Raw genomic sequence first — 14,896 nt, 5'->3', positions numbered from 1 at the left:
ATGTTCTTTGATCTTAGCTTTCTGCCCTGCCTGTCCAAAATAGCCATTGGCTCCTCAACATAAGATAGATCCCTGTCCAACTGGACTGAGCTGAAATCCAACACATGAGACAGATTGTCGTGATACTTCCGGAGCATAGAAACGTGGAATACCGGATAAACTCCTGCTAGACTGGGAGGCAAGGCAAGCTCATAAGCAACTTTCTCAACTCGATGCAACACCTCAAATAGACCAATGAACCTTGGGCTTAGCTTGCCCTTATTTCCAAACCTCATAACGCCTTTCATAGGCGAAACCCTGAGCAAGACTCGCTCTCCAACCATGAATGCCACATCGCAAACCTTCCGGTCCCCATAACTCTTCTGTCGGAATTGATTCTGAAAATTTGAACAACTTCGTTATGTCATTTATGACTTGTGTGCCAAATTTGAAGTCATTCTGGATTCATTTAATATGTTTTGGCACGAGATTTGCAAATTGAAAAGTTTAAAACTCAAAGTTTGAATCGGGGTGTGAATTATAATTTTAGCGTTGTTTGATGTGATACGAGACCTCGAGTAAGTCCGTATTATGTTATTGGACTTGTTGGTATATTCGTACGGGGTCCCGAGTACCCCGAGAGTGATACAGATTGAAATCGGATCAAGAATTGGACTTAAGAAAAATCTGAATTTTTCCTTCTGTTGTAATCGCACCTGCGGATTTTTGACCGCAGGTGCGAGCTCGCAGAAGCGAGCCTTCCATCGCAAATGCGCCCATGCGTGTCCAGGTTTCGATCACAGAAGCGGAAAGCTTCTCGCAGAAGCATCTCCGCAGATGCGCACCAAATCACGCAGATGCGGGACTGGGCTGGCCTGGGGTCTTCACAGGTGCAGCCATTTTGCGCAGAAGCGGATATCGCAGGTGCGACACGAGTGTCCGCAGATGCGGAACTTCACCTGGTAGACTGGCATCGTAAATGAGCTTTGTCTCGCAAATGCGAGTCCGCAAATGCGGAACTTTTATCCGCAGATGCAAAAATGACTGGGCAGAGCCCATAAATTCGGAAGTAGCCATTTTTACTCATTTTTGAGTTTCAAGTCTCGGATTTGGGCGATTTCAAGGGAGATTTTCACGGCTTTGAATTGGGTAAGTGTTCTTTAACAAAAAGTAATTATATTTTACAAATCGATGTCTATATTCATCATTTATTTCGGATTTAGATGGAAGAAATTAGAATTTTTGTAAAACTTTCCAAAAAAATAAAAATTTAGATTTGAAGGTCCATTTGACATCGGAATTGGATAATTTTTATATGGTTGAACTCGTAGCGGAACGGGTGTTTGGATTTCGCGAGTTTTTTCGAGATTTGAGACGTGGGTCCCACAGTCGAATATTTTAATGAATTTTGGATTTTTATCCGAAAAATTTATAAATTCATATGGAATTAATTCCTATGATTCGTATTGAATATATCGAATTATTTTTGAATAGATTCGAAGCTTTCGGAGATAAATTTAAAAGGAAAAGCTGTGGTTGGATAATTGATTGAAATTTGCAAAGCGAGGTAAGTGTCGTGGTTAACCTTGACTTGAGGGAATAGAACCCTTAAATTATTTGTTATGTGAAATGCATGTGAACGACGTATAGGCGAGGTGACGAGTGTCTATACGTCGTCAAATTAATTGTTTGCATATTTACTTGAAAAATCATAAATTGTTTTAAATCCTAAATTAATTATTATAATAATTGTTTCTCTCCAATTCTTTGTCAAATATTAATTCTTGAATTCCTGCATTAATTGTTATATGTTATTTGAATTATGTGTTTTAATTGTTATATGATATTTAACATATTAAATATTAAACTACCTATTTTCTCCCTTATTTCCATAATAATTTGCTATTTATCATTGTTTGTTTCATGATTAAATCATAATTATTGTATGTTTGTTGTCTTATAATTTTATATTAATTGTTGCATTTATTGGGAAAATTTCTTCTATAAGAATTGGTAAATGGATATATTGGAGGATCGGGTTGCACACCACAACAAAATTGATTGAAATAGATATATTGGGGGATCGGATTGCACGCCGCAACAGACTTATTAAAAGTCAATATTGGGGGATCGGATTGCACGCCGCAACAGACTTATTAAAAGTCAATATTGGGGGATCGGATTGCACGCCGCAACAGACTTATTAAAAAGTCTATATATACTTTATTGAAATAAATATATGACAGACTTGATTAAAATGAATATATTGGGAGAGCAAGTTACACGCTGCAATAGAATTGAATGTGAATATGTTGTGAGAGCGAGTTGCACGCTGCAACAGATTTGATGAAAATAATAATTGGTTACGACTGCTGAATTGGCTTCAATTATTATAAATGAGTTACCTGATTTAATTCTATTATTTATTGTTGTTACTAATATTGCGTACAGTTTAATGTAAGTGACCCGCCTTAGCCTCGTCACTACTTTGTCGAGATTAGGCTCAGCACTTACCAGTACATGGGGTCAGCTGTACTGATACTACACTCTGCACTTCTTGTGCAGATTTTGGAGTTGGTATCAGCGGCATACTATAGACTTGCTCGGATTTCAGCTACCAGAGGAGACTTGAGGTATAACTGCATGGCGTCCGCAGTTCTGAAGTCCCCGCCTATTTTACTTTAGCTGTATGTTTATTTCCAGATAGCTTTATTTTATTCAGACCTTTATTTGTATTATCCTAGAAGCTCGTGCACTTGCGACACCAATTCTGGGATGGTATTTAGACATCGTTGTTTTTATGGATTATTCACTACATTTCAGACTTTACTTCCGCATTTGTTCTTTGATTATTAATAAATTTTAAAAAAAAATTAAAAATAAATAATATTATTCTAATGTTGGCTTGCCTAGCAAGTGAAATGTTAGGCGCCATCATGGTCCGAAGGTGGGAATTTCGGGTCGTGACACATTTCCACTCCGGAATATCTAACTTCTGAAGCAATCCACCTGGTCACTGATGCTCATATTTTACCTGCTGGCAATTCAGACATCGAGCCACATACTCTACTATTTCTTTCTTCATCCGCCTCCACCAATAGTGCTGTCTCAAGTCTTGATACATCTTTGCATCACCCGGATGAATGGAGTATCGCGAACTGTGAGCCTCATGGAGAATCAACTCACGCAAACCATCTACATAGGGCACACATAGCCTGCCCTGCATCCTCAATGCACCATCATCTCCGATAGTGACCTCCTTAGCATCATCGTGCTGGACTGTGTCCTTAAGGACAAGCAAGTGGGGGTCACCATACTGACACTCCCTGATACGATCATAAAGAGAAGACCCAGAGACCACATAAGCCAATACTCGACTCGGCTCAGAAATATCCAATCTCATAAACTGGCTGGCTAAGGCCTGAACATCTAACGCTAATGGCTTCTCTGCTGCTGGTAGATATGTTAAACTCTACAAACTCTCTGCTCGGCGACTCAAAGCATCAGCCACCACATTGGCCTTCCCAGGGTGGTACAAAATAGTGATATCATAATCCTTAAGTAGCTCCAACCACCTCCGCTGGCCTAAGTTAAGATCTTTCTGCTTAAACAGATGCTGCAAATTCGGATGATCGGTGTAAATCTCACAAGGAACACCGTACAAATAATGCCGCCATATCTTCAAGGCATGAACAATAGTTGCTAACTCAAGGTCGTGGACAGGATAGTTCTTTTCGTGCACCTTCAGTTGTCTGGATGCGTAGGCAATCACCCTACCGTCTTGCATCAACACCTCACCGAGACCAATTCGTAATGCATCACAATATACAGTATAAAACCCCGAACCTGTAGGTAATACCAATACTGGGGCTGTAGTCAAAGCTGTCTTGAGCTTCTGAAAGCTCCCCTCACATTCCTCTGTCCACCTGAATGGAGCACCCTTCTGGGTCAGCCTGGTCATAGGTGCTGCAATAGATGAGAATCCCTCTACAAAGCGACGGTAATACCCCGCCAAACCAAGAAAACTCTGGATCTCTGTAGCTGAGGACGGCCTGGGCCAACTCTGCACTGCTTCAACCTTCTTTGGATCCACTCACTTAATACTATATGACTCAATAATGCCACTGAGTCTAGCCAAAACTCACACTTTGAAAATTTTACATATAACTTCTTTTCTCTCAAGGTCTGAAGTGCAGTCCTCAGGTGATGCTCATGATCCTCCCGACTCCGGGAGTATACCAGAATGTCGTCAATAAACACGATGACAAATAAGTCAAGATAGGACCGGAACACACTGTGCATCAAGTGCATAAAGCTGTTGGGGCATTGGTCAACCCAAAAGACATCACAAGAAACTCATAGTGACCATATTTGGTCCTGAAAGCAGTCTTCGGGATATCCGACTCCCGAATCTTCAACTGATGATAACCTGAACTTAAGTCAATCTTGGAAAACACTCTGGAACCCTGTAATTGATCAAATAAGTCATCAATACGAGGCAATGGATACATGTTCTTCAGTGTGACTTTGTTCAACTGGCGGTAATCAATACACATCCGCATAGAACCATCCTTCTTCTTCACAAATAAGACAGGAGCATCCCAAGGTGACACACTGGGCCGAATGAAGCCCTTATCAAGCAATTCCTATAATTGCTCCTTCAAAACTCAGGAGGATCCATACGATATGGAGGAATAAAGATGGGATGAGTGTCCGACAATAAGTCAATGCCAAAATCAATATTTCTGTCGGGCGGCATGCCCGGAAGATCAGCTGGAACCACATCTGGAAAGTCCCTCACTATTGGAACTGACTCAACTGTAGGGGTATCAATACTGACATCTCTCACATAAGCTAGATACGCATCACACCCCTTCTCAACCATTCGTTGAGCTTTAAGAAAAGAAACAACTCTGCTGGAGTATACTCTAAGGTACCTCTCCACTCTAATCGCGGTAAACCTGGCATAGCCAGCGTCACGGTCTTAGTGTGACAATCAAGAATAGCATAATGGGGCGACAACCAGTCCATGCTAAAAATAATATCACAGTCCACCATGTTGAGCAATAATAAATCAGCTCTGGTCTCAAAACCATTAAGAGCAATCACACACGACCGATACACGCGGTTCACAACAAGAGAATCTCCCACATGAGTAGACACATAAATAGGAAAACTCAAAGAATCCCGAGATACGCCCAAATAGAGCCCGGGTCAAATAGTACCGACACATCTCTATGACAGACCGGAACAATATATGTAATGATAGAATCAGAAGCAACTGCCTCTGTATGAGAAGGAAGTGCAGAATATCTGGCCTGGCCTCCCCCTCTAGGGCGACCTCTACCTCCCCGACCTCCACCTCGAGCTGGCTGAGAAGGTGGGGTGGCAGCTGGGTGTTGTAATCATAGCCTGAGGACCCTGTGGAGCACGTTGTGGCTGAGAAGTCTATGGAGGTGCACCAATCCTAATCCTGGGGCAATCCCTCACCACATGCCAAGTGTCACCACACTCAAAACAAGCTATGGGAGGGCGTGGCTGCTGTTACTGGCTCGGGACAGGTCTGCTGGACTGGCCGCTAGAAACACCCCGTAGTGGAGGCACACTAGATACTGGCGGTGCATACTAAGGCTCCTGGAGTCTAGAAGGAGCTGGAACACCGCTGGCGGCTGGAAGAGCTGAATGAATGAGGCGACTCACATAACCCCTACCATGGCGAGCTGCTGGGACACGAGCTCCAGCATAATAACCAGTCTCTCGAGACCTCTTGGCCTCCCTCTCCACTCTATCCCGGGCAAACATGCCCTCAAATCTCCTAGCAATACTCACAACCTGCTGATAAGAAATATCCATCTCTAACTCCCTGGACATACTACTCCGGATGCTGGGATGGAGTCCCTCAATAAACCGTCGAACCCTCTCTCGAACTGTGGCAACTAAGGCCGGTACATGTCGGACCAAATCATTGAAGCAAACTGCATACTCTGACACAGTCATAGCGCCTTGGCGCAGCTGCTCAAACTCCACGCGCCATGAGTTCTTGAGGCTCTGAGGGACATACTCTCTCAAAAACATGTCCAAGAACTGAGTCCATATAAGCGAAGCTACCTCAGTCGGATTACTCAACTCATAAGCATGCCACCACTGATAGGCTGCTCCTCTAAGCTGGAATGTAGTAAAAGAAACCCCGCTCGTCTCCGCTATGCCTATAGTACGGAGAATACGATGACATTCCTCCAGAAAACCCTGAGCATCATCTGTAGCCAATCCGCTGAAAGTAGGTGGGTGGTACTTTTTGTACCTCTCAAGTCTGAGCTGCTCCACCTCAGAAGTTGCTGCCCTAACCTCGGGCTGAGCTGGAGCTACCGGGTGCATTGGTACAACCTCTGGAACCTGGTCGACCTGAACCCACTGCTCTGGAGTACCGGCGACGGGAGTGTGTGCTCCTCCCCCAGCTTGAGATATGTCAGGAGCAAGTGGAATCAATCCAGCCTGAGCTAAGGTACTGAACATGCTTAGAAACTGGGCTAGAGTCTCCTGGAGGGCTGGTGCAGAAACAGGTACCTCAAGTGTCTGCCCTCCAGCTGGAGCTACTGGTGGCTCCTCTGTAGCAGCTCGTGCAGGTGCTCTGGCTGCACCACGTGGACGTCCTCGACCTCTACCCCAGCCCCAGCCTCTCGCGGCTCTAGCAGAGGGCGCGGGTGCTTGGTCATCAGATCCGCTTGTACGTGTCCTCACCATCTGTGAGAGAATAGAATACAAAAGTTTAGAATCTTTGAAGTCAATAATTTTTCGCACGACAAGGAATCAAAGTAGTGAAATTTTCCTAACAGTTCCATAGCCTCCCGAAGATAAGTACAGACATCTCCATACCGATCCGCGAGACTCTACTAAACCGGTTTGTGACTCACGACACCTATGAACCTAGAGCTCTGATACTAACTTGTCACGACCCAATTTTCCCTCCGTGTGACGTCGTGACGACACCTAGTCTCTACAACTAGGTAAGCCTAACATTTTGCGGAATAATAAAATAAAAATATAAATTTAACCAACTATTCAAAAATACACAACAAATCCCAAAACTCGGAACATCGTGAATCACAAACTACGGAAGGAAAGATCTAGTGTCTCTATACATCAAAGTCTAACAAGAAAAAATACAGAAGATAATGGACATGAGAAAGAGTAGAAGGGGACTCCGAGGTCTGCGGACGCGGCAGATATACCTTGAAGTCTCCAAAGCTATCCCGGCTCACTGATAGTGCGACTGATAAGGTGCACCTGGATCTGCACACGAAAAAATATATAGAGAGTAGCATTAGTACACCACAATCGGTACCCAGTAAGTGCCAAGCCTAACCCTGGTCGAGTAGTGACGAGGTCAGGTCAGGTCAGGGCCCTACTGGTAAATATATAATAAAACAATATAGAGTGAAATGCCGCAATAAAATAAAGGCTGAAATTTAACAACAATGAAATCATAGAAGGTAACAGCTCAGTATATAAAAACACAACATGGGATCTTCCGAGATACCGTCTCGTAGTCCCAAACGTGCAGGGGGATCTCCCGGAATACCGTTCCGTAGTCCCAAAGTAAATATCCAGTACAAAGGGATCTCCCAGAATACAGTTTCGTAGTCCCAAAATAAATATGCAGTACAGGGGGATCTCCCGGAATACCGTTCCATAGTCCCAAAATAAATATCCAAGACATGGGGATCACCCGAAATACCGTTCCGTAGTCCCAAAGTAAATATATAGTACATGGGGATCTCCCAGAATACCGTTCTGTAGTCCCTAAGTAAATATGCAGCGCAAACAATAGAAATACAACTACATCACGAAATCTTACGATTTAGACTAAGTACCAGTCAAGGAAGAAGCAGGAAATTCACTAAGCATGCTGCACAGAGTTCACATAGGCAAATAAGACACGTAGACATATTGTATTAGACTAAACAGGATAGCTATGCAAATGGGAAAAAAACTCAATTAAGAATGAAAATAGATTAATACTCAAAAAAATGGTATAACTCAAAATAAAAGGTAAACAGGTTTCTGCTTAGTAAGAAAATTGGGTTTTTCCACAACTAGCACGTGTACGTACTCGTGACCTCACGTACACGGCGCTCACATATCACAATAGTTCCATTTTTCCAACTTTTCAATCCAAAACCGAAAATAAATAGAGAAAATAACTATAGATTAATGAAATACAACCAAAAGCGAGTTAGGAATCATTACCCCAAAGCTCTCTCTGAAAATCCCTCAAAGAATCGCCAATTTCCGAGCTCCCAAGTCCAAAAATGGAGAAATGACTCAATCCCTCGAAACTCTCTCTTTTCTGCCCAGCGAACTCGCTTCTGCGAGCCAAAAACTGCACGTGCGGTACCGCTTCTGCGTCTAGGACGCCGCACCTGCGAGTTTTCATAAAACTCCAGAGCCCGAACCTGTGCGCCTAAGTCCGCACCTGCGGATGCGCTTATGCTCTCAATCGTCCGCTTCTGCGGAACCTTGGGTCCTTCTCATCTCCGCATCTGCGACTGCCCTTCCGCAGATGCGGCTAACTTATCGCATCTGCGACCACTGACTCCCCAGCCTAAATGCACACCTATGATCCCAACCTCATTTCTGCGAGGCCGCACCTGCGGATTTCCCACCGCAGGTGTGAAAACACTAGAACCAGCAACTTCAAAATTCTTCTAAGTGCAAGCTTTCACCCGTTAAGCACCCGAAACTCACTTGAGGCCCCCGGGACCTCGACCAAACATACCAACCAATCATAAAATACTATACGATCTAAGTTGAGCCCTCAAATCACATCAACTAACGCTAAAATCACAAATCATCCTCCGATTCAATCTTAAAGAACTTGAAACTTCAAAATTTGACAACCGACGCCGAAACCAACCAAACCACGTCTAATTGACCCCAAATTTTGCACACACGTTATATTCAACATTATGGACCTACTCCAACTTTCGGAATAGGAAAACGGCCCCGATATCAAAAATTCCACTACCGGCCCAAAACTCCAAAAATTTGACTTTCGCCATTTCAAGCCTAAATGAGCTACGGACCTCCAAAACACAATCCGGACATGACCCTAAGTGTAAAATCACCTAGCGAAGTTAACAGAACCGACAGAACTCCATTTCGGAGTCGTCTTCATACAGTTCTGATTACGGTCAAAAATCCTAATACTTAAGCTCTCGTTTTAGGGATTAAGTATTCCAAATCATTCCAAAAACCAAAACGAAACCCCTCGGCAAGTCACAATAGCAGAAATAGATATGGGAGAAGTATTAAATAGGGGATCAGGGCTATTACTCTCAAAACGACCGGCCCGGTCGTTACAGTTAATGACCCTCTCGACATTCAGTTGTTAGTCGGTGAGATACCCCAGCAAAAAAGAGGGATCACTATATGAAAAAGCTCTTTTTCTTTCTATCTATTTAACAGATTTTATTTTACAATGAATGCTAAATATTTTTCCCTAATTTTTTTGCAGTGACTGTGGTGTATACATGACGGCATTTGCAAAATATCTCATCATTGGAGAGCTAGCGATTTCAAAGGAAGCTCTTTCGGATATTGATCAACACCGTAGACGCTATGGAGCGCTACTTTGGGATTATGCTAGGAAAAATAAGAGCTTGGTGCAATTAGTGAAAGTGAGGTGATTGGAAGATTAGCAAGAAGAAAAGGTGCAACAGCTATGAACGAGAGAACACAAGTCCGAAAAAAGAAGAATTAGTTGCCCTTTTCTGTAGAAAAATTATAGTTAAATTGTTTAGTTGTAGCTGGTTTGTAGTAAAGTTGTAGACAAATTATTAACTAAGAACAAGTCAACTGTAATTTATTTGTAGCAGATTTGTGCTACAATTGTTTTACCTTTTATTTTGTTAATTTGTCCAGAATTCTACTACTTAGAATAGAAAATATCTGTGATTTATTTTGGTTGAAAGTTGTTAGTACTTGATCTCGATATTGTTAGCATATAATTTCTTTACAGTTTAACTACAATTATGTCTACAACTAATATACAAAAAATACATAATCCATTCAATTTTAAGCAGTGTTGTTAGCAAAGGCTGAAATAAATAAACTAAGTAATTGAACAAAACAACTACAAACCAATTACATTAAGAGTTGAAAACATTTCATTATAAGAGACAGTCTTTATTCAAATTAGCAACACAATTACATCTCAATTATAATTCTCCAGAATAGAACAAATACAACTTCATATCTTAAACTACTGATTATCTTCAACAGTACTCAGGAAAAAAAAATCTTGTGACTGTATCAATTTTTATTTCCTTTTGGGAGCATTCTTACAAGATCTTTCGTTATGCCATTCTAGTCCGCAGTTGCCACATGAAACCTTGTACTTCTTTGCATTTACTTCATCATATGGTTTGTATCTTTATTTTTTAGGTCTCCCTGGCTGTCTTTTCCCAGTAGGTGGCATTACAACTTCTTCAGCTATATGTTGTGGCATATTTTATTTGCTTTCATTTGGCAGCGGGTCTACTGGTATTTTATAAGTATGCAAAAGGCTCTCCCTCGTGTAATAAGGAGAACAATAGTTTTCATAAGACTAGTTTATGTGCCTCAAAGCCGCCAAAGCATATGCACAAGGAAGTTCATCAAGCTGGAATTGTCCACAACTACATCTTTTGTTTTGAAGACAAACAATGAAGCGCTTCACACCATCTATCACAGTATGGATGTGATCTGTGGAAGCCCTCACCTATAATTTTATTACAAACACACAACAAATTGTCAGTAACATATATAAAATAACTACAATTATACAACACTTTATCTACAATTAACAATATATATTTAGTTTGATGGAATCAATGATCTGATGTTATTGGCTATAGTTTACTCTCATCATCTACGATAATGTCATGTTATCCTCCAACTCTTTGTTGTATTTTTTCCCAAGCTATGTGAATGTACCCTTTGCTTTCAATAACTTTACATTAGTCCAACATTCAAGAAGAGTCCTCATGTACTCTAATAGTTCTACTACAGGTAGCTCTCTTGTATCTTTTATTACCGCATTTAATGACTCTGCAATATTTGATGTCATCGTCGATGTTATGTTCACCATAGTATGTACCCAAGACCATCTGTGATAGCCAATATCGTATAGGTATGCTTTAACACACGTGTCGATCTCTTTAATCTGTGACATTCTTTCATTAAATTCATTAAGCGTGTATGATCGTGCCATGGCAAAGTACAATTCACTTAACTTTAGATGACCCTTCTTGAACTTTGACCTTATATTTGTCCAAATATGCCACATGCAAGCATAATGTGGCATGTCGGTATAAACAGTAGATGTTGCCTTCAAGATACTCTCATTCCGGTGTGAAACAATACACATATTTGGTTTTTCACCATACGCATGTTTGAATTGCTCAAAAAATCACGTCCATGATGCGTCATTTTCTGAATCAACAACATCGTATGCCAGTGGTAATATGCTACTTATCACACATGTGACAAAAAGAAATTCAATTCCTATAATAAAACTTGAGAGTATAAAAAATACATACTGAAAAATAACTTTATAACAATATCTCTGTAATTAATCTACAATACCTGCTGCATCCATTATGCTACCTGTTAATATTATTCCCCTATATGCCGACTTCAAGAAGGTGCCATCAACTACAACAACTGGCCTACAATACTCCCAACCCTTGATGGACGTACTAAGTGCAACAAATGCGTACAAGAAACAGTCATCTTAAGTCTTCTGCAATTTAACTACCGACCCCGGATAAGTCTTCTCCAGAATAACTTGGCAAGCGACTGTAGGAATCAGCAAGATGACCTCTCAAAAATTACAAAGCCTTTTCCTTTGCTCTCCAAGCTTGTATGTATATTAAGTTCACACCATGTTCCGATAACATATCAGTTTGTATGTCTTTTGGTGTGTATATTGTCTTAGGATCGGCATATTTTGATATAACCATACTACCAACTACCATGGCAGTAGGTTTGCATTGTATGTATGTATTGTGCATCAAAGAGCATGTGTGCAAGTTGTTAAATTTTCGAACCTTGAACAATGCTGATTCTTTTATGCTGGTGGACTTGAAGTGCCATGTACAATTGTCCCCAACACATACGAGGCAGTAGCTACAGAATAAAAATAATTTAAAAAATATGATAAAAAATGTAACTACAAAATAAGAGGCTGCTTAAGCACAAAAATCTTATATTAAACAATTTATATACAAAAAAATTTATAAATTATATAAAATTTATATAAAAGAATCTACAAATTATACAAAAAAAATGCAAAAAAATTACAAATTAAACAAAAATATGAATTTGACAATTGAACTGTTCCTACCTTCTTGCGCTAGACCTTTTCACCCTAAATTGAAACTTATTCATGACAGAATAGTGCTTCATTACATTGACAATTGTTTGCTTGTCTTTGTAGATTTGGCCTACTTCAACAACATTTGGTGTATGTTCTGTTATGATGATACTTTCATATTCCACAATCGCCGGAGATGTTGGCCTATCAATAAACTTCATTGTTCCTGATACTTCTCCAATTTTATTACAATTGCTTGACAATTGAACCACGTTAGACGTACGATAATCAGATGAACCTGTACTCAATTAAAAGTATCTACAATTCAGACCTACATTGTAGATAGGTTGTTGTAAAATTGTAGAACACGCGAAATTGAATACTTCAATAAACATAACAGTTGAACTACATTTGTTATGTAGTATCATTGTAGATATATTGTAGAAAAATTGTAGAACACATGAAACTGATAAAACATCACCACTGAAAAAACAGAGCAAAAACATGCAATTGTGCTCGAATTAGAGATACTGCATTCTAAATCGAATTCATGCACTGCTATACACATCGGATACATTCTTAAACTTTTGTTTTTCTTTTTCGTCTCCATGTATACTCGAACTCCCATATCGTTCCGAATTTTCATTGGAGGACAACGTTCATTGAGAGTGTATTTGATTTCGATGAGTTTTGTGGAGGTATCGATCATTAGATGCTCTGTAATTGCAGAATTCAATCGACTATAATTTGAATCCTCGTTGACTACAATTCCATCAACATTAAAATCTTTGTATCTCCCAGTGCTATCTCAGTGACCATTTAGCTGAAGCATAATCACTAATTTTGACATTATGTAGCGAAATTCAATACAATTGTAGATAACTATTTGCAATGTTTTTTCAAAAACTTTGCTTATGGAAAACCAGAGGAAACAGAGAAAACTAGAGAACATAACTTGATTATGGTGCGATGATAATCAGAGAAAATTGGCGTAATAGCATGATTCTACAAATACATTGGCTTGATTAATGAGCGATGATTGCGTCAGTAAAAACTCTGAAGAATCCTACGCGATCCCAAAATCCCGCGTCTAAAAAAGGAAGGCTACTGCAGAAAGGATTCTAGTTTAAATAAATATATATATTTTGTAGATAACATTTGTTTAGGTCGGGTAAATAACTAAACGTGGACATTTTTGGTAATAAAGTTTCAAATAGTGTATAGGAACGAAAAAATCCCATACGAAATAAGGCGCCATTTGTGGCCCTATTGTCCAAACTGATAACAGTTTATGTTGCTTTTTTATCTCTTGAATGTATGATGAATTTATATTAGGTCTAAGGACATCTGGCCTTATAAATTATTTGGCAGTGAGAAATGATTTGGGTGCATCCAAGTAAGGGATGGAAGTCAAATGGATAGGTTGGACTGAGTTTTGACTTATCAAAATGGACATAAATCGGGAGTTTTATAGCTTTATTCATAAAAATCAAACTAATTACCTTTGTCTACCCATTTATTTTTCTACCCATTAAACTAGTTACTTTTCCTATCTATTGTAGCTTTTGTGGGTAATTGGCTATTTTTTATCCTTTTATTTTTTCTCCTTTTTCTTTATTTTTTCCTTTTTACTCCTTTTCTGTTCTTTTTTTAAATCATATTATTTTTTATTTTATTATTTTCAAATAATCTGATTCCATACGCAATTTTGGCTCCTTTTTTTATTTTATTTTTTCGCTTTTTTCTTTCCTTTTGTTCATTTTTTTTAATTTCTTCTTCCTTTTCTAAATTAAGTTAGCTTCTTTTTTTATTTTACTTTGTTTCTACATAATCTAATTGCATTCACTTTTTTGCTCCTTTTCTTTATTCTTTTTTTATATAATAATAAAATATAATTGATATATTTAATATTTATTCACCTTCTTTAATATAACCGATAGTATAATATACTATTTGTCTTTCTTTTTCTCTTTTTTTTCTTCTTTAAATCAATTATTAAAACAACTTATACATTATACTTGTTTTCTCTTCTCTTTTTTTTTTCATTGCATTTTCATTTTTTAAAAATGTATGTATTATTGTAAATATTTTTAGCGCATAGGATTCAAAATTATATATCATTATAATAAAATGGTATATTAGTATAATAAAATCACATATTAGTATTTAATGTTATTGTAAAATACTTGTCACAATAGTATACCAAAACTGCATAAAAATATACCAAATAACTATATTACTATTTTATGTCTTCCGACATCTATTTATATAATAAATATTATTTTCATGGAACTCCATAAAAAAAATTTATTTAAGAAAATATTTGCAAGGACATAGTTGGAAAAATTAAAAAAAATTAAAAAATAACTTATTTATTATAGTATAATGTTATATTATATTATATACTATAACAATATAATGTTACTATAACCATGACTTTAGCTTTGGACAATAACACCTAGAAAATTCAACAAATAGCAGTCGAAATATACTATTATGGTATATTATATACTATTACAGCATATTGTTATAGTATATTGCATATTATTATAGTATACTATT

This window comes from Nicotiana tomentosiformis, chromosome 1, assembly GCF_000390325.3.
Source record: "Nicotiana tomentosiformis chromosome 1, ASM39032v3, whole genome shotgun sequence".
NCBI classification, from domain to species: Eukaryota; Viridiplantae; Streptophyta; class Magnoliopsida; order Solanales; family Solanaceae; genus Nicotiana; species Nicotiana tomentosiformis.
The sequence above is the reverse complement of the archived record's forward strand: the minus strand, read 5'-3'. Positions refer to the sequence as shown.